Here is a 20,937-nt window from a genome sequence, read left to right as displayed (position 1 = left end):
ATAACTCTATGGGTTATAAGCTCACCATGCTTCCGCTACGCTCACATTGTTATCCCACTGTCAATAAACCTAGCTATATCCACCGTGGTTTAACATTGTACGCCCATGTCGTACCACTACAGAGACAATATCTAGTGGGGAAGTTTATTATCATAAATCCCTAATGGGACAAACCAATCATATTCTTATCCTTCTAAATATTCAAGTATCCACAATACAAAAATTACAATCCAAAATCTAAATGGTCACTCAACTGTAAAATCACTGAAATCGGATCACCAACTACAAACCACCAATTTCATAAATATCACAGACATACTGCTCCTCATATTACCATCAATGTCATTCACTAAATAATAGATCACTAAGTCATATACTCACTAATAGATCATCAAAAGATAACCTATCACTACACCTAATCTAACTAATGACTAACACAACACAAGTCATACATGGCACAAACAACTAGTCAAGTAACAATAAATATGTGCAATGACATTATACAAACATACCTCGTATAGCTTTGAGATGTCCTGTCGTTGCCTGGTCCCAAAACTCAAAAATCACATCGCGAAACCAACTCAAGAAAATCCATAACATGAGAAAAAAGAACAGGCATCGTAAACCTGCTCTGATACCATAAAATTGGTATCAGATTGACTCAAAAATCCATATCAAAGACTGGCTCTGATACCATAAAATTTGTCACGCCCCAGAAGAGTCCCTGCTAGACAAAAATCCGGTAGCATCTCTCCTGTACGGGGGCCAATCTGAAACATTACTATATACAAAATATACATCAGTCACATACGACTGGAATATATACACAATAGAAATAACATAACCACGCAATTTAATATACTTAGCATACCCGGCTGGACAATAAAGAAATAAACACACAACCACGTAGTATAACAACAGCCCACACGGCTGGAACAAAATAAACGCAGCAGAAAACACAAAATAATACGAACGTAAGACCAACAACAGAACTAACAAAAATACCTGTAACCACCAAACTAGACTCCAAAGAATCCACATCGACTTGTTCAAAATAAAAATACGTAAAATTAACATACCACCCAAATAGTAACAAAACCCAAAAAAAAGAAAACTATCCTTGAGTGTGACATTAGACCCAGGACTGGCAGCCGACATCTCTCCAAGCATCCATGACTCATCTACCTGCTACCTGGCGAAAGAAAACCATTTTGTGGGGTGGTGAGTATTGGAACTCAGCGGATAAAGGAAAGATAGTGCATGAACATAAAATACAACTAGAAAGCTTTCCCGAAACTAAAATCTTACCTTGATCAGCTGCTCCCTAATTGCCCCCTCTCTGACGGTGGACTCCAGACAACACACATCCAGCGATGGCACAAGGGAAAAGAAGACGGTGTCACCGGCTAGAAGCAACAGCAACACCGAAACAGCTATGACAAAGGGCTTGACTTTGATTCTTCCTATCAGCGACGGCGGCACTAGGCAGGGTCGACCGCAACAAAGATGAACACGACAGAGGGAGTGGCAGTGGATTGGAGCTGAGAAGGAAGGGAAAACTACTTGAATCGGGGCAGGGAGGAGGCGGTCGGCGCTCTAGGGCAAAGACACGAGGCTGGTGGTGATCCTTCCTTCCGGCATTGTGGTGCTCGAGTGAGGGAGCGAGATCCGACGGCTTGTGGCTCGATGGTTGTGCGGTGATCGGGCGAGGGAGAGGGAAGAAGGAGGGAGTCAGAGGTGACGCAAGGGTGAGGGATCGAGAGGAAGAGGAGGGGTTCGGCACAGAGCTAGGGCACGGGCTTGGGATTTAGGAATTTGGCGGAGAAGGAAACGCTCGCGAGGTGGGGGGTCGGCGTGGGGAATGAGGCTAGGGCACGGGTATAAATTTATAACTTAGGGATTTTTTTTTATTAAACCCTAGATAAGTTCCTCAATCAACTCCCACTTCCGGGTATTCCAAACAGACTTTTTCTAGCCACACCGATCCGCCCCTCTTAAACTCGTCATATGGGCTCCGATTAAATCCAGAAAAATTTTCAAAAATTCCTAAAAATTTCAATAAGATTATTTCCTCAAATGACCTTATTATTTAATTATTATCTGGTTCAATATTTTACACCTAATCTAGTTAGGTTTTCTCTAATCAATTCCTATCAATAACTCTCCTCATGGAGGGGTATATTTATACATCTCATCAATGATTTGAGGAGTAAGTTATCTCCCAAATCCAATAACCTAATAGTAACTTGATCCATTGTCATTAAATTTGGTTCAAAATCAAACCATCTTGGTTCACAACTAAACAAACTATTTTGGTTTATCATTAAATCATTTTGTTTCATAACTAAACCAAACCCTTTTGGTTTATTATTAAATCATAATGAATCAAACGTTGCTTACAAGAGGCATGACCTACCATCACTTTAGTTGCGCCAAACACCTTCTATATTTATTTCTTGTCTGGTCCTACTAGACTTAGTCTCTTTCAATCTGAGAATCCATTCTCAAATTTATTTTAAGTTTTTCGGATATATTCGTAGTGTGTGTGGCCCAATAGGTTTTCGGTTTATGTTTGTTGTTTACAATTAACTATTAATTATGAATCGATCATGAGCGACACCTAGTAGTACATCATGGTCCCCAATTAACTGAAAATCACAATTGATTCCAGAACCAATTCTAAACCCTTCAACAGCTATAGTTATTCATGTGTCTATCCTTTCACTTATCTTATACCTGCTTGGTTCAGGGCATGGTCTATGTGTTAATCCCACTAGGTTGACTAAGTCACACCTAGCCCAAATAGTAGTTCCTTATCCTGTGGATTTAAATTTAGTCAAGCACATTGTCTAATATGATTATCTTCTTGACATGCTCTACTTTGGCCAAAGACTTACGAGAAATAATTCTAATAAGTGGTCATAGGATATACGTCTTGTAATAAAAAAAATGGTGAATCCTTTGTGAGTTACTCAATCACCTTCGGGTACTTTGACTTATACCCAATCATCTCGGGGTCCACACTTCTAAGAGATGCTTGCTTAAGATGTCAAAGCATAAGTCTCCATGATTAAGACAACTTGAATACCTCTAGTAACTGCAATGAAATCTTCAGTTACATATCCAAATTTGTATAGAATCATATAAAGTCTCATGGAAGGTCACTCAAATGAACTAGTTACTCTTAACTATCATATACGTTTAACTCTCGACGTCTTGATGTCTCCAGCTAGTGAGGAGCAGCTGCTTGGATAAACCAAGAAGTATAACATGTGCTAGCCTCTCAAATTGATGATGTCCAAACTCATAAATTCAATGACTAGAGAATATTTCAATATATTCATAATTACATATATAGAGATGCTCACTAGTTGTAATCCAAACACAAGTTCTCTCATGCTAAGAATCGTATTGCGAACACTCAGTAAATGAATTTAAAATCAATTTCATATATATTGTGAATGTACACTTAAATAGTGTTAGCTAGAGCCCTAGAGCCAATCATTTGATGATTGTATTTTGGACTTGTTGTATCATATTCTATATATAAATAAAGGCATTTGGTTTTTGGTTATTATACTTACTTGTATTGGTGTCAAATAAACTAAGTATAATAACGTCCTTGAGTAGAAGGTTCTTACCTATATCAATCGGTTAGCTGAACCGATAGTGAGATGATATAGGGAACACTACTCTTAATCATTCCTAGTCGAGTATTAACATTCAGGGACAATGTTAATGCAATAAGACTAGCATGTAGGTCAACTCGATGACTTGATCTCACTAGTCATGGATATGGAGATATAAAGTTGACACATGGGTATGCATTGGAGAATGTATACTGAATGACCCGTCATGAGAAAGTATCATGGATCGTTATATGAGTATCATATACTTTCTCATGTGGCTATTAGTATGACTACTAGTCCTTAGACCTGAAGTCACCATGGTTCCCTACATAAGGAGTTATGTACTTTGGTTTCGTCAAACATCACCCGTAACTGGGTGGACTATAAAGGCGATTACTGGGTATATAACAAATTATGCAGAGAGATGTGAGTGATGTAGATGGGATCTATCCCTCCTATATGACGGGAGAGACATCGGTATTCTTGATAGAGTGAGACCACGAAGTGCATGGCCATGCCCAAATGAGTCAATATAAGATATTGAGCTCATTTGATTTAGTGAGTCTACTTAGAGTTCAAGATTTAGATTGATTAGAGAATGACACGGTCTATGCCTCACATTAATCAATCTAGATGTCTAGGATAGAAGGACACTTGTCATATATTGTGAGGAATCACAATTAGTAGTCACAAGGTGATGTTGGATCTCAACATTCTTGTAACATTGGGTAGTAATGATGTGTTGCTAGATACCGCTCATTACTTATGCTCCTAAATGGGTTTAGGGGCATTGCCAACGTTACAAGAACCTATAGGGTCACACACTAAGGACAATTAGATGGAGATTGGGTTCATATGATGAACCAAGAGGATTAGATTCATTTGATGAATCAAATTAGATTAAGAGTAATCCAAATTGGGTTAATTGAGTTGGACTCAAGTTGATTCATGTATTCAATGAGTCTAATTTAGATTATGACTCATTAAATCAACTTAATTTAATGAATTAGATTCATTATATTAAGTTGGCTTGAATCAAATGGTTAGATTAGATCAACCATGGAAGAGATTTGGTCAAGTTTGACTTGACTTGAGAGGAAGAGGAAGAGTCAAGTTTGACTTGACTAATTGCCATATCATTAGTGAGATGGCAAGATGTGGACCAATGATGATGCTCCACATCATCAAAGTGTGCCACCTCATGGGAGTTACAATGTCATTCTCTTTAATGGCTACATTTAATGAGAATGAGAGTTACACATGGTGAATGTGGCCGGCCACTTTAGTGTGGATGAGAATTTGATTTTTTTCATTCAAGCCTCATTATTCCTTCTTCTTCCTCTAGCTCTCCCTCTCCCTCTCCTCCTCAACTTGGCCGAACCACACATAGGTGCTAGCACACCTCTTTGTGTGTTTTTCTCCACCTACGTGTCCGTGTGGATACTTCTAGAGGAGTATCTATCTTGATACTCTCGAGATCCGGTATTTTGGACGAGCGGGATACGCGAAAGGCACACTTCAAAGGTATAACCCTTTTCTTCATGTAGATCTAGGAGTAGATCTAAGTAGAAACTCGTACAAGAAATTATTTTGTAATCTATTCTTCGCACGAGATCCAGTGGCATGGGTGATTCGGGGTTTCCGCGACGCGAAAACGCGATTTTCGCGGCCCGAAAATCCCAACAAATAGTAAATCTATTTATCTAATAAATAGTACATTTTCTAAGGCAATTGCCTTATGACACCTCTCAAATATAACACCCTCATCGGTGGCTGCTTCCTTCACCCTCTGCTTCTTCCTCTTGTCATCTTCCTGTCCAAGTTCTTCTTCTACTAATGCTACATGTCTCTATTTCAAAAACCTTTCTAGAGCTGGCTTGAATCCCTTTCTTCCACTCTCAAGCAATTCATCCTCCTTATCGAAATATGACTTCTCTAGATCTCCTTCTTTCTGGCTCCCAAGTCTATGATAGATATCCTTAACATCATAATAATCTTCCCTGAATATTCCATTCATCTTTTTATCATGCTCCGGGTCAAATTCCTCCTCCAAATCATTTATGAATCCATTTAGGTCATCCCAGACGTCAAAGCTATCATTCTTCACGGCGAAATCTAATCATCCTTAGAACAAAGTTTGACCATAACTAAAGCAAAGAAAATGATTTTTTTTATCTTTTTTTCATCTTCTTCCAATTAGTGATCTTAGCTTTGCCCTGTCTATCATGTGATCATCGCAACTTCTCCCACCACACTGATGTTCGCCCTTTGAGTTTGATATAACTAATTTAACTTTCACACCATCAGACACTTTTAATAATAAAATTTATCTCTACTTTGTTAATCTAATTAACAAATACCTTGGTCCATAGCTTTACCAAAAATCTTGAGAATATCAATTGGAAATTTGATATCTCCATACCGCTCCTTTCGACCATGACTTTTGTGATTGTGATTGGAGTTTTTTAAAAGTGGAAGTAGAATTAAGATAAAAGAATTTATGACCTTTAAAATCTTGTGTTGCTAGATGCTAGGATAACTTTATGACTTGTGTCTCAAAATCTTCAAATATCTCGTCTTGAGTGCTACAATCATGGTGCTAGGCTTCCTCAGCCGGAACTTGCCTATCATGACTACAATTATGACAACAATGGCCTTCCATGTAATACAAAGAGCTCTGATACCAACTAGAGCTGTCAATTTAGGTTGGGCTCATCGGGTTGGTCCGGCCCGCCAAACAATTTAAGCGGATTAAGTTAAAATTTTATCAATCCATTTAAAGGAGGGTCTAGATGGGATGACTTGCCTAGGGCCGCAACCTGCGTGAGTTAGCTCACATCGAGCTTAGGATGGCTTGTGAGTTGAGGAAATGCTAAAGCAGTCGCTCATGCACCTTGAACAGTCATTAATGTCCCTTGGCACTTCTCTCGTGTTCATCAGAACTGAGAGCTCACTTGCTACTCTTTTGCAGTATATTGATACAATTGGGATTTGGGGCTACTAAATTAGTTTATAACCATCTTCATGGTAAGTTTTCTTAACTTGCTTTGACCAATTTTCCTGAGTAATAAGTGTTAAATTCATTTTACTTCATGAATTGAACATTTTATCTTCACTAGATAAGCAACTCGTAGGGCAACCCAAGACCGCCATGGGTTGTTTTTATTTTATTGGTTGGCCCGCCTAACTCGCAACCTGTCTTGGGTTGGGTTGGATTGGGAATTTCTCAAGCCACCAATATGATGGGTTAGCCTGCCATAAGTCAACCCGTTTGACAACTCTAATACCAACTTATGTCAGACAAAATAGTGATTAATCTACCAACTAAAGAAAAAGGAGATTTGTGGATAAAATAAGAAAAGAAATCAAAAAACAAAGAGAAACCACTGTCTATAGGTTTTACCTAAAATAGAAGTTTCATTCATTAACAAAAGATTATCTTAAAAAAAACTAAATAGATGTTTATATAGGCCCTTGAACCCTAAAATAACTTACAAAGATAGAAATACCCTAAATACCAAAAATCCCTAAATTACCAAAAATGGTAAAAAAAAAAAAAAAAAGATATTCAAAGCCTTCTAAAAGACCCTAAACGATATTTTTTTTTATATCCTAAAGTGGCAAGTTATGGGTACCACACATGAGTTCATATAAATCTTTGAATAAGCTTCGATTCACACTATATATCACCTTATTTTGATACCTGAGTCAAAAGGTATGACTCGTTGAAGCTCAGCACCTCCTACATCAGAAACTAGACAGCAATGGTAAAAAATATTTTTTTCTTAGTAAGAGTGACACATTAAAAGCTTATAAATTATATAATCAACACTAAGAAAATCATTATTAGTCATGATATTATATTAATGAAAAAGCCACTTAGTCAAGGAATTAAAATGGCAATAAAGAAAATATTCCTATAGATTTTGATGAAAGTGCAGTATCCTATGAAGGATGAACAATATAAAGAAGTTACTTAAAATATTCTGATGGCAGATCAAAGTCCAGTTAAAGCCAAATAACAAAAGTTACAATCACAATGTGTTAGAAGAAGACCAATATGGATGTCATAATAACTAGAATTGATCAAGGTGATGATTCACTTGCACATTTTGTATTATTTTCATATTTTTTATGATATTTGAAGTGGCTGTCAAATAATCAAAATAGAGAGGCTATAGATGATGAAATTACAATAATTGAAAAAATAATACATGGAAGTTATATGATTTTTTTAAAAGGCAAAAGATAATTGGTGTAAAATGGGTTTATAAGACAAAACTAAAGGAAAATGGTGAGATTGATATGTATAAGACAAGCTTGGCTATAAGCAAGAATTTTGTGTTGCTTATAAAAAAGTTTTTGCTATGTGGCCCGATATGATACAATCAGGATAATAATCTAAAATTTATGGTCTATCTTTTAGTTGAATGTAAAATAAATATTCCATCATAGATATTTAAAAGATGTATTTATTGATCAACCTCTTCGTTATGTGAAATTTGATAATGATCATAAATTTTATAGATTAAAGAAAATTTTATATGGATTAAAACAAGTGCCACAAGTTTGATATAGAAACTTTTTTTTAAAGGCCAGTTTTCAAAAATATTCTTATGAACGAACTCTTTAAACTAAGATTGAAAATGGAGAAAAAAATATTAATAGTTTGCTTATACATGAGTTAATTCACACTTAAAATAGTATATTTATATTTGAAAATCTTTAAAAAATTTTGATGATGGAATTTGAAATGTCTAGTTTTTGGTATGACGTACTGTTTTTTTTGGTTGAAGGGAAAACACATCTCTTCGATAAGGTACTGGATAACTCAAGATGCTCACATGGGGGACAGTGATCCAGATGATGTATCATCACTATATCCAGGGGCGGATCTAAGGGAGGGGCGGCATCGGCGGCCCCCCCCCCCCCCCCCCCCCCTTGCCGGCGACAAAACCTCTACTATTGTAAGGTAAGAGCTCTGACCTCACAAGTCCACCAGCCAAAACAATAGGCCCTACCACCCTCAGCACCAGCAGCGCCTGTAGCAACATCAAGCCAAGGATGGGAAGAAGAAGAACAACAACGGGAAGAAATGCCAAAGCGACCAAGCCCTCATCCAAGGCCTCAAGGCCTTCAAGCACCAGCACAACACGGCTGATTCCTTCAGCTCAGACGATGAAGACCTGGAAAGGGACAACTTTAACCATGAGGATGAAGATGATGAGCAGCTAAGCCTTGACCTATTGAAGAAGTTGAAGCAGCCCAATAATGCTGTGGGTGCCAAGAAAACTCTACACACTGATGGGAATGGTAAAAAGGTCTGAGGAAACTTATCTCAATCGACCTACTCGATTGCAGTACTCAAATGTGCCACATGCCAAGGGATTAAATGTTGCACAACCAAACAACAGAATGGCTAATATGGTCTCATGGACCTAGCAGCTTTGCAAGGATATGGTCATTGGGGTTTCATCGGCGGAGATGGAGGATACCGACCTTGTTCCGCACATAATCATTCTTTGTTCTGGCGTTCTCCTATTTATACATTTCTGCTATTTTTTTTCTTTTTTAAACGTGTCGAATGACACGTCGTTTACTCGAAGTAGACAACGTAACGTTCAACGCATTTTATTTTCTCTTTTAAATGCGTTGAACAACGCTGACGCGTCGTTTGCTTCGAGCAAACGACGTTTGACGCGTTTAAAAAAGGAAAAAAAAGAAACGCGTCAAAATGCGTCGTTTTAATTTTGAATAACAATCGGCGAGCCAAAATAATTAACCCTAAAAATTGATTGAACTCGACGTCTCACCCCTCCATACTTAAATTTCTGGATCCGCCACTGACTATATCTATATAGACTCGAAGCAGATATTATTAAATGCAGATTCTTCCCCAGCATTCATCTTGCTTCAATCTAAAGTGTTGGATTCTTGTAATTATTGCTGTTTGTGATCATTAATCTCGACAGCTGAATTTGGTATTGAATAGCATAAATGATCATCCCGTGTGATAAAAGGTGATTTATTGCTCTCATCAATTCATTATTCCTAGAGGAGATAAATTATAGGTGGCTACTAGCCATTAGTACAAATAGTCAAGGCATAGAAAAAGGCATGCTAGGACAGAAATGCATGCTCGGACACATGCATTGAATTTCAACTCCAAAACCTTATATGACAATACTCCATATTTTAATCATCGCACCGTCCTGAGAGGATAACATAAATAGTCATCCTAATATAACAAAAGACGATTTATTTGCCCCCATATCTCCACCAACTCATCCCTAAATCAAATTACGAATGACATAAATGGTCATCCTGCACTCTAAATAAGTATTTTTTATATGTCCCCAATGTACTATATCAGTGATATATTAAAATTATAAAAATCTATCATTTCCCTCCTATTAAAAAAAACTCTCTATAACTTTTGTATGGATCCAATGTTGAAAATCATATATTTTTATTTATTATTTTTCATTTAATATCTTTTTATTAATCATAGATTCTATATTATTTTAATAATAATAATAATAATAAATTTACATTGCTCTTAAATTAAAAATATTAAATCTCATACTCTTTTTTATTTTAATTTTTTTAATTTTACAAACCTCTCAACAACACGGTGCCTTTACTTAAATAAATTCATATGCTAGTTACATGTATCTATGTAGCATCATGCTCATGCATCACTGTAATTATATATATATATATATATATAGTTTTGATATACTGGGCGACGCTTTGTGCGCGACCGTAAGCGACGAGCAGACGTGGCACCACCAGCTCGGTTTCACTACAAATAAAATAATTCATGGAAGTTACTCTCTCCCTTTCTCGCCTTTGTTCAAAATTTCGGCGGCGCTTATTACCAAAAATAAAATCTCCCTCGCCGCTCTCTCTCTCTCCCTCCCTCTCCCTCCCCGCTCTCTCTCCCTCGCTCCCGATCCCCTCCGGCGTTCGTCCTCCGGGCGACCTGACGCTTCCCCGGAAAATTCAATATTTTTGGTCTGACTCGCCGCTCCCCCCCTTCCCTCGATCCCTCCGTCTAAACTCGTCCCTCGCGCTCCCGGCCGGAAAGTTGCTCCGACGTCTTCAATCACAGGTCTACTTTGAGATCCTACCACCTCACTGCAATTTAATTTCTTAATCCACACCATTATTACCTTGTGAAATCGGTATAAAAATAGTTGTAATAATTGTATAAAGATGCACCGCGGCTTTGCTCCCATTTCTAACCGTTGTATCAACTACTACGACTGATGAAACCGTGCTTGTAGGATATGACTTGGATTGGTCGTGGTAGAAGGTCGGAAGGACTTATGCTACGACCTGGATGGTCGACGGCTGCAACAACCGCCTGCTCTCCGGTGGACTTTCATTTGCTGCTACAAGGTGTAGTAGCTTCATGGAGAGGAAGCTGCTACAACGTGTAGCAGTTAACTGTGCATGAAGCTGCCACACCTTGTAGCAACTACCTTGTCATTTTCTAGCAGAGATTAACGTACTCGGTACCCATAGTTTTCATATTGTCTTTATCAACCCGATTCAAAAATTATTTTTAAAAAAAAATTTCACTGCTTCAGCGCCTTTCCTGCTACAGATTGATTGGAATTCTCTCTCCTTCGCTCCCTCCTTCTCCCTCGTCTTCGTCGAAGGTCGTCCGGCTAACCACTTGGGCCCCTGTCGGGAAAGTGAAAGGCTCCAACAACCGCCTGCTCTCCGGTGGACTTTCATTTGCTGCTACAAGGTGTAGCAGCTTCATGGGGAGGAAGCTACTACAATGTGTAGCAGTTAACTGTGCATAAAGCTGTCACACCTTGTAGCAGCTACCTTGTCATTTTCTAGCAGAGATTAACGTACTCGGTACCCATAGTTTTCATATTGTCTTTGTCAACCCGATTCAAAAATTATTTTTAAAAAATTTTTACACAGCTTCAGCGCCTTTCCTACTACAGATTGATTGGAATTCTCTCTCCTTCGCTCCCTCCGTCTCCCTCGACTTCGTCGAAGGTCGTCCGGCTGACAACTTGGGCGCCTGCCGGGAAAGTGAAAGGCTCCAACAACCGCCTGCTCTCCGGTGGACTTTCATTTGCTGCTACAAGGTGTAGCAACTTTATGGGGAGGAAGCTGCTATAACGTGTAGCAGTTAACTGTGCATAAAGCTGCCACGCCTTGTAGCATCTACCTTGTCATTTTCTAGCAGAGATTAACGTACTCGGTACCCAGAGTTTTCATATTGTCTTTGTCAACCCGATTTAAAAATTATTTTTAAAAAATTTTTTCACTGCTTCAGCGCCTTTCGTGCTACAAATTTATTGGAATTCTCTCTCCTTCGCTCCCTCCGTCTCCCTCGTCTTCGTCGAAGGTCGTCCGGCTGACCACTTGGGCCCCTGCCGGGAAAGTGAAAGGTCGGCTGCACCAACCGCCTGCTATCCGGTGGAGTTGGATTTCCAGCTACAAGGTGTTGCAGCTTCATGGAGACGAAGCTGCTACAACGTGCAGTAGTTAAATCTGCGTGAATCTGCCACACCTTGTAGCAGCTAACTTGGTTAGTCGGATTTCTAGCCCCTCTATTTTCTAGCATAGATTAACACTACACTTTAGCCATAGTTTTCATATTATGCATATCAACTGGATTGAAAAATTATTTTTGATGCATGACTTTTCACTCTTTCAGCACCTTTCCTGCTACAGGATGATTGGAACATGTATATACATTTGATTTAAAAAAAATTTCAAATTTTTTATGCTTCTGCAGGGCCATGTGTTTAGGTTTGATACTACACGGTGTAGCAGCTTCCTAGACTAATAACTTGCTACACCTGTTTGTAGTTGTATATCATATTGCTTAAAGGCGCTGAAAAAAGTGATATGTGATGCTGCATTGGCTTTGCTTTGGTTTGCAAAGCGTTGTAGCAGCTACTATGACTAATAACTGCCACACATTGTAGCATTTACATATACATGTAGCTTCCACAACTTGTTGCATTTACCCAAATTTGTATTTCTTTGTTATTGTTTTATTTACCTTTAAAAAGTTTGTAAGTAACTTCCATGTTTCAGTAAATTATAATCTATTGGATGTATGTGTGTAGTGCTTACAACTAGTAAAATTGTTAGACGTTGTAGCAGCAAGCTACCTCGTGTAGCAGCTCTTAATAAGTATAAATATATTTGGTATTAATACGTGTGACCGGTGTGGCCTTAGCAGATCACGTCACGTCACCGAATTAGATTCTACATCGTATATTAGCTAATCCTCACTAATTGCCATATAGTGTAGCAGCTAATATGCGTTATGTAAAAATGATGGATCAGTGATATGTGCAACAATAACTTAATCCGGTGTTTACAAATAGAGTAATATATGGTAGTTGCCGCTACAAAATGTAGTAGCTACTTAGTATGAGGATAACACGTTATAGCACCCATATATTTCACTAATATAATTACCTGAGAAAGTAATGTCAAAACATTTACATTTCGAGGGCATGTTCAGATATATTTTGCACAATGCTCCATACCTCTAGGATCGCCTGTATTACTCTCTTCAACTTAGAGACTAGAGAGTGGTAGTACCTATCCTCAGAACGGAAAGGGCAAGGTGTTAGACCCTACATGATTAGTGCAAAAATTATAAGATAAATATGCGTCCAGATTGAGTCATATAGATACACAAAAACATGATTGTACCAGCTATAGATGTCAAATCTTCTTCATATGATTCGTCGTCGTTGGTATTATCCTTCTCTGTAGCATTTGATCGGGAAATCGTATAGTTATTTACTATATTATTTTTGGATGATATAAATTGATATGCGCAGCTAAATATGTATGATCTAAGGCGATAACTAATGGACACATACCTCTGCTACAGTAAAGGACAATTGCGCTTGTCGTGTGAGACACCTCGGTGACCACATCCACAACATAGCCTCGCTTTTGAGGTTGTTGTCTCTTTTGACGATTTCAATCGTTTTCCACACCCCTTTGCCCTGACCAAAGAATGGTCAACAATAGAGGGCCCCCCATCGATGCCTTGGTTTCTTTGACTTTAGTTGTCATTTTTACTGCTAATGTTAAGCTCTTGAAGTTTACTGTATATACAATCGAATTGATCATCCAACATGTTTGTCCCCTCCTCAGTTAAAGATGCAACATCAATAACTACTGAAGCTTTATAGGATAGCCTAGAGTGTCTTGCCATCAACTTCGCATCTGGAGTGTTGATGGAAGTTTGCGCACCAAAGTCATAGATTGCCCCCACCTTGGCATTTCTTGTCCATCGGTTGAGTATGTACTTATCAGGTAGTAGAAACACTTGGTTGATACAGAAAAATGCTAACATACGCCTACATGGAATACCCTCAAATTCAAATTTACTACAACTACACGATAAGTAGTCTGCAAGTTTGTCATGTGTGAGGACCCTTGGCTTTGCAGATGAACCACTTTGAAAATTCATGACATGGTAACCCACTAAATCACCCCCCATAGATGCTTGTTGAACATAATAACCATGACTCACACTCATTTCACTTTGAAAGTCCAACCATTTTTTTTTAGTGTACACCCTGACCATTTGATATTCCATAGGCCAGTTTGTCTTAATCTTAGGTTGCTCGACCATATCAATATGGTCGGCAACTAACTCATTGTGTCGTTGGTGTCACAATGCTCTATTAAAACGTGTGATAAAATCCATCAATGAGTTCTTATGTGATACATACTTCTTGAAAAATGAATGTGAGCTTTCAGATCGCTGACTACTTGACATTCCAGCAGAAAAAACATGGTTAAAAAATAATGGGACCCACCTTTGTCTTATTTCATACATCAATGTTAACCAACCATTGTTCTCCAATCCAGAACACCTGATAACTTCTTCCCATGTCTTATCAAATTTGGCTGGGGATGAGGAGTTAACAATTACATCCTTTATCGTTTGATAGTAGTTGCGAAAAGTCAAGGGGGGTAATTTATCTTGAAATTTATTGAGTATGTGCCACAAACAATACCGATGCACTGTTTGAGGTAAAACCTGGCCAATGGCCTTCGTCAACGCTGAACCTTGATCGGTGATAATCACAGTTGGTGGACCTTTAGGCATTGCTTCAATGAACTTTGTAAGCAACCAAACAAACGACTCAGTTTTCTCATCACTTAAAAAGGCACAACCGAATACGATGCTCTGATGATGATGATTAACTCCTATGAAGGGTACGAAAATCAACCCATATTTGTTGGTGTTATAGGTTGTATCAAATACAACAGCATCACCAAAGACACTGTATGCCCTCCTTGATACATGATCCGCCCAGAAACACCTAGTGAATCTTCCTGTTGAATCAATCTCATAAGCATAGAAAAAGGCGGAATTCTTCTCTTTCTCAGTCGCAAAAAACTCAATCAATGTTTCAGCGTCAATTCCCTTTTGTTCATCCCTTAACTCTCTCTCAAAGTTTCTAATATCCCGCTCCGTGCAACCTAGAAACTCAGGGCCTCCGGAATCTATCTCCAATAATCGGACTTGTTGACAAGTTGGGATATTAGCTTCTGCAAACTACTATGTCAAAACTTTCTTGGCTTCAGAAACATGGCGATGTGAGCGGAGCAAATGCACCTTCGAAGGTGTTGAGAGTGGATGATTATGACTTTCCAAGAATTTAGTGACAATCCAATTTGCCCCGGTCTATTCTTTAACAAGTGATAGTTTTGCCCTACATCCAGTCCTTACTTCCCCACGTGCTCTTTCCTTTACACCGTCAACTTGAGCAACTTTTTTCCATTTTTCATCTGTATGTCCTTCTTTAAAGCATACAAATTGTTTTCATCCAATTTCATTTGTCCGCTTATTCTTCTTACTGTTGCCTAATCTTGCATTAAAGCCAGATTCACGTGCATATTGATTATAGAACGCGAAGGCCTCCTCCAATGATGGAAATTCCATCCCAATCTGTGGTTTTCGATCTTCCCCCACTTGGGGATTGTATAGGTGAGGACCCTCAGAGGTGTCTTCCATTGCTAGAGGATGACATATTTAGGACCGATTGTAGGTATGAATTACAATCAATGATGATGACTAATTATGTTAAAATATTAGATTGCGGAAATGGTTATATGATCGAAGATATAAGTACGATAATCTAAAAAGCGAAAATATTCCATCTGAACCCTTACCGTCGTAACCCTATTCCCAAAGTGAAGAGTCAAAATAACTTATAAAAGTCGAAGAATCGAAGGCGGAAACAAGATGTCGCAGTGAGGTTGGGGGGAGCTGCAACGGTCCTGACGGTCGAACTTAAGATGGGAGAAGCAGTTTCTATAGATTAGCTGATACACTCAGTAGTAGTTTCTATAGATTAGCTGCTACACATTTTTGGAGAAGGCACCGACCGTGAGCTGCTGATTTCTTTAGCATTTAATTCGAATTAGTTTCTAGACATTGTAGCAGCTACTCCCTATATGGAGATGCAACTCGTGTATTGGTTTCTGTCGATTCAGATTCTCTTTGTAACATCTACTACATAATATATACAAGGAAACAATTAGTATGTTTTTCACCTTTTCCAGATACCTCACAGAAATCAGAGTAATGACATCAGCTAGTTGGCAGTACTTGTAACTTGTTACAACCGTAACTGCTACAACAATAAGTTATAAGTTTTTTGTCAGCCGTAACTGCTATATCATCACCTTAAGTATATTTACATTTCTCCGGCCCCATCCGTTGCTACATTGGTGTAGCAGCTATAATGTTGTAGCTACTACAACGTGGACCTAATAGCTGCTACACTTTCTGCCTTCTGGTAGCTTGTTAAGAGCTGATGCGACACTATGTCGCAGTTTCGGCCGAATAGCTGCTAACTTTGAAGTAGCCAATGGTCGAACAAACTATTTCGTACAATTAACATCTTAGAAATATAGTTTGGAAATAAATTTTTACAAACCTTGACACCTCTAATAAATATACAGAGGGACGTGGTTTGTGTTGGTTTAGTTACAGATCAGTAACTGCTACACTTTAACGTAAGTTAAAATTATTATCACCGACTCCTCCCGGAGGTGTTAATATTGGAAGGGTAATTAAGTTCCTACAATGGTGTTTTTGTCTGCCACAACGTAGCTGCTCCAGCGTGGACATCAGTTCCTGAGGTCGCGTGCTTGTTCAAGTATGCATTAGTCCACTTGAATATATCAGTTCATGCTTCTACGATACACTTACGACACAAAATGAGAATAATAAAATTTAAAAAAAAAATCATGTGGTTAACAATATATTGTAGTAACTGCTACATAATGTAGTAGATACTTAGTACTTGGATAACAATGTATAGCACCCATACATTGAATTATTACAAAGACAAGAGCTAATAATGTTAATACATTTACATTTCCATTGCATCAGTGGTCATATATTGACCAGTGTTTAAAACCTCCAACAACACCTACTGCTCTCATACCAGCAACGTCATATTCATATAGGCTAAATATCATCCACATTCATCTCCATTCGGAAACACCCTTCATCAACCGTACAGAGTGTTGTGACCAGTAAAGTGATTGTATTATTTTCCACATGCCTCGCATCCTTTGTGTCTAGCTGGGAAAACTTATTCGAGGCCATCATCCTCTCCCTAATGTACTCTAGCAGCCAAACCTCATCAACATACACGCATCAGGGCTTGACGATGGTGTTTGGAATGAGGAACTAATTTTACGAGAATGGAACCATAATCTAGACCGTGGAAGGATACATGACCGCTTTGTCTTGGCCAAAATGGGAGCTTGATATACCTCACGTCACTTGGTCGCAGATGGTCCAAGTTCGAGGAGGAGAGAATCACAAAGAATGTGCTCCATGACGATTCCTCAGGACGATGAAGAAGCACTTTGTTGCGCACACATGATTTAAGATAGAAGTGAGAAATTTGCATGACCATCCGCCTATCATCCACGTATGTTGATGAGAGCTAGACGATGATGATTGTATTAAGGAAATAGGATTTAACATATGGAACTGTACTCTAGAGTGTAGAAGGCTAGTTGACCACTTTGCCTTTTCTGATTTGGGAGCTTCATGCACCTCCAGCTTTATATAGGAAGACATGGATGGATTGACGGAGGTGGTGCCGAGAAAATGTGGGCAACCGATGAAACTGCTACTCATTACCCTTTGCCACATTCATGAATGTTGCAACCCTCAATTATAAAGAGAAATCAGGTGCAGGCACGAGCCCAAACAAACCTGACTGACAAAGCTACTTAGAAGAAAACGAGGCAGGGGTCATTAATTATGTCAGCTATGTATAGTCATATGGGTGATGGGTCTGCTCTGAGTGGTCATTATAGGGTCGATGCCTGCTATGAGTGGTCATTCAATAGACCCTCAAAGATTTATGCTATAATTACAAATTTTTAGAGCATCTGCAACGGGCGTTAATGCCTAAGCATTAACGTCGACGTGGCACCTTTTTTTTACTTCTACAGAGATACGTGGCGTTTTTTTATTTACTGTAGCATTAACGCGTTCAAACTTATGAACGTGTTAATGCTGCAGATGGTAACAAAAATAATTAAAAAATACACAATAACGCTTCACGCGTTACACTATTTAAGCAGCTAGGACCCTAACATCCTACAACGTGGAGTAGAGGCGAGTTATGCGTGGATATTTTGCTGCTACAATGTGTAGCAGCTAATTGAAAGGTATATTGGTACAATGTAGAGCATTTACTTGATAGGTCATAATGTCATATCATTTTAAGTTTTGTCTCCAATCTTATACTACCATATTCGTTGTGGCCATGAATATAAAGGGTAGTTGGTTCTGTTGGCGCTATACTTTAATCCTCACAAAGGACACTTCATATAATAAGACATTTTAGACCATTCAATGAAGAAAATCTAGCTACTACATCACTGATACTAAGCTGAAAATCCTCAGTCTTTAAATTACCTATATAAATTTATATAATCTTGATTGTGTTAGGTTATTATATTTCTTTGGATAAACATAATCATTTAAACATAAAACTAATAAAAATGTAAATAAAATTACTAATATATATATAAATTTTGATAAAAAAATTATATAATAAATTAAATAAAAAAATAATAAGTAAATTAAAAATCTTCAAAATTAAAAAAATTAAAAAAATATACATTAAATAAAATCGAACAAAAAGGAAAAATAAGAATACAACTGTCATTTGACAGTGAGAGAGACGGCGGAAGAGGGGTGCGCTGTGAAAGCGGGAGGGGGCAAAATCAATCTACTTCACGCATCCAATTAGCGGTCTGAAAAAGTAAGATTCGGATTTCCTTTCACTAGTCGTGGTTTATGACAGGTATTGCTTGTCACACCTCCCATAACTGACAGGTATGAGTGGTCATTTATGGATGTGGCGGATGAATGGAAAGATGCCGTAGGTCACCTATTCTCTATTTGATAAGTCTGCATACAAATGTATTTATGCAATAGACAGTGGGGTTTGTTAGTTACTTCAGCATTAACAACGGCTACATCTTCTTGGATCTCACAAAATAGGATTAGTTACTACATGTTGTAGCAGCTAATTCAAATTAACTGCCACACGATGTGGCAGCCAATCCGTAGTAACTGCAACACAGTGCAGGAACATCTCTTTACAAGGTGGCAAAAAGTGAATACGTTCGCCCCCAACGCTCCCCCCAACCCCATCCTAAGGCCATCATGGAGAACTGTATGTGTGTAAAAAATGAATCCGACCCGACGACCCAACCTGAGTCGACCCGAAAAAAATGAGGTTTGGCTTCGCCTTTTTTGGGTTCGGGTCGGGTTAGGGTTGGAGGGTTGGAGTGTTAAAAAATTTCGGATTGGGTTGGGTCGGCTTCTGGTTGACCCGGGATGGCACTGGTTGACCAAACTATAGGGTTTTGTGGGTTTTTTTTGTGGTTAAATCCAAGTTTATTTTGAAAATTAAGATGTTTTTATGTATATTAATATCATGTTTGTATGATAATGATGGAGTATTGAGATAAAAGTGAATAGGGTTTATCGGGTTGGTCGGGTTTGGTTTTAGGGTTTAGGGTTGAACTCGGGTTCGGGTTGGGTTAAAAAAAAAACTCAATCCGACCCGACCCGACCTGACCCACCCGAATTGGTTTGTTAGTTACATCAGCATTAATGACTACATCTCCTCGGGGTTCACAAAATCGGATTAGTTCCTACATGTTTTAGCAACCAATTCAAAGTAACTACTACACAAGGTGGCATCCAATCCGTACAAACTGCTACAAAGTGTAGGAGAGGCTTTTTATCTCGGCTTGGCCGAGTATTGCACCCCAGACGTCATGCCGGTAACAACTCATGTGCTGGCCACTAGACCGTCCTGCGGGGACAAGGAGCACCTCCTTACAAGCTGATGATATTGCAACATTGTACCGTTGAAGCTGCTACAACATGTAGTAGCTTGTGGCTAACTATAAACAAATAGATAAAATGTAAAGATGGCCAAAAATGAGATCCAAAGTCAACATTTAGATTGAGGGACTACAAATATTGTTCAGCGTAGACGAGGAAGGTTTGGAGTCTATAGTTAGGTTTCATAATAACATAAGACAAACAATATCTTAACAAAAAGTTTATTCAAACATTAGTGCGTAATTCATTCCCTTTATAGTAGTCATTAATGATACATTACAAAGACATAGGTATCGTCCTCCTTGGACACATACAGTTGTACTCTTTTTCTCCCACCGAAAGGCAGCATCCCTATGGAGATGTGAGGCAGAGCTTCACAAAGAGTGATATTTTACTCATTATTTTGAATTGTGGCCTCCTCTAATGCCCCATTGACTTGGGATAGTTTACATCGTAGCTGCACAATTTCTGTTTGGTTCTTTTTCTCTCGAAAAAGGGCAGCTTCTAACTCCTTCCTCGCCTGGTCCCGTTGTTCTGTGAGAATCTTAAGATAGCCACAAACTACATGATGTTCCATGGATAAACTGAGATACCTGTCACGAATATGTTGGAAAAATCAAAATTCAAAATAAATAAAGATATATATAAAGAACAACACGATGAAATAATACAAACCTGGAAGCATACGAATCCAGTGATACAGATGATCTTTCTGGTGAAGAAGAGGCACAGCTTGAATCCTCTTCCAAAGGGGGGTCTTTAACCCCACCCATAGTAGGTTTCGTCTTTCTGCTAAAGATAGACATGATCATGAAAGAGATGTAATGGGGACCAAATGCAAGGCAAGTTGGATGAGTCTGTCTAGTGAATCACATAATTATAGGAAAAAGC

Source organism: Zingiber officinale, chromosome 7A (assembly GCF_018446385.1).
Source record: "Zingiber officinale cultivar Zhangliang chromosome 7A, Zo_v1.1, whole genome shotgun sequence".
NCBI lineage: Eukaryota > Viridiplantae > Streptophyta > Magnoliopsida > Zingiberales > Zingiberaceae > Zingiber > Zingiber officinale.
This window is presented reverse-complemented; position numbering follows the sequence as displayed.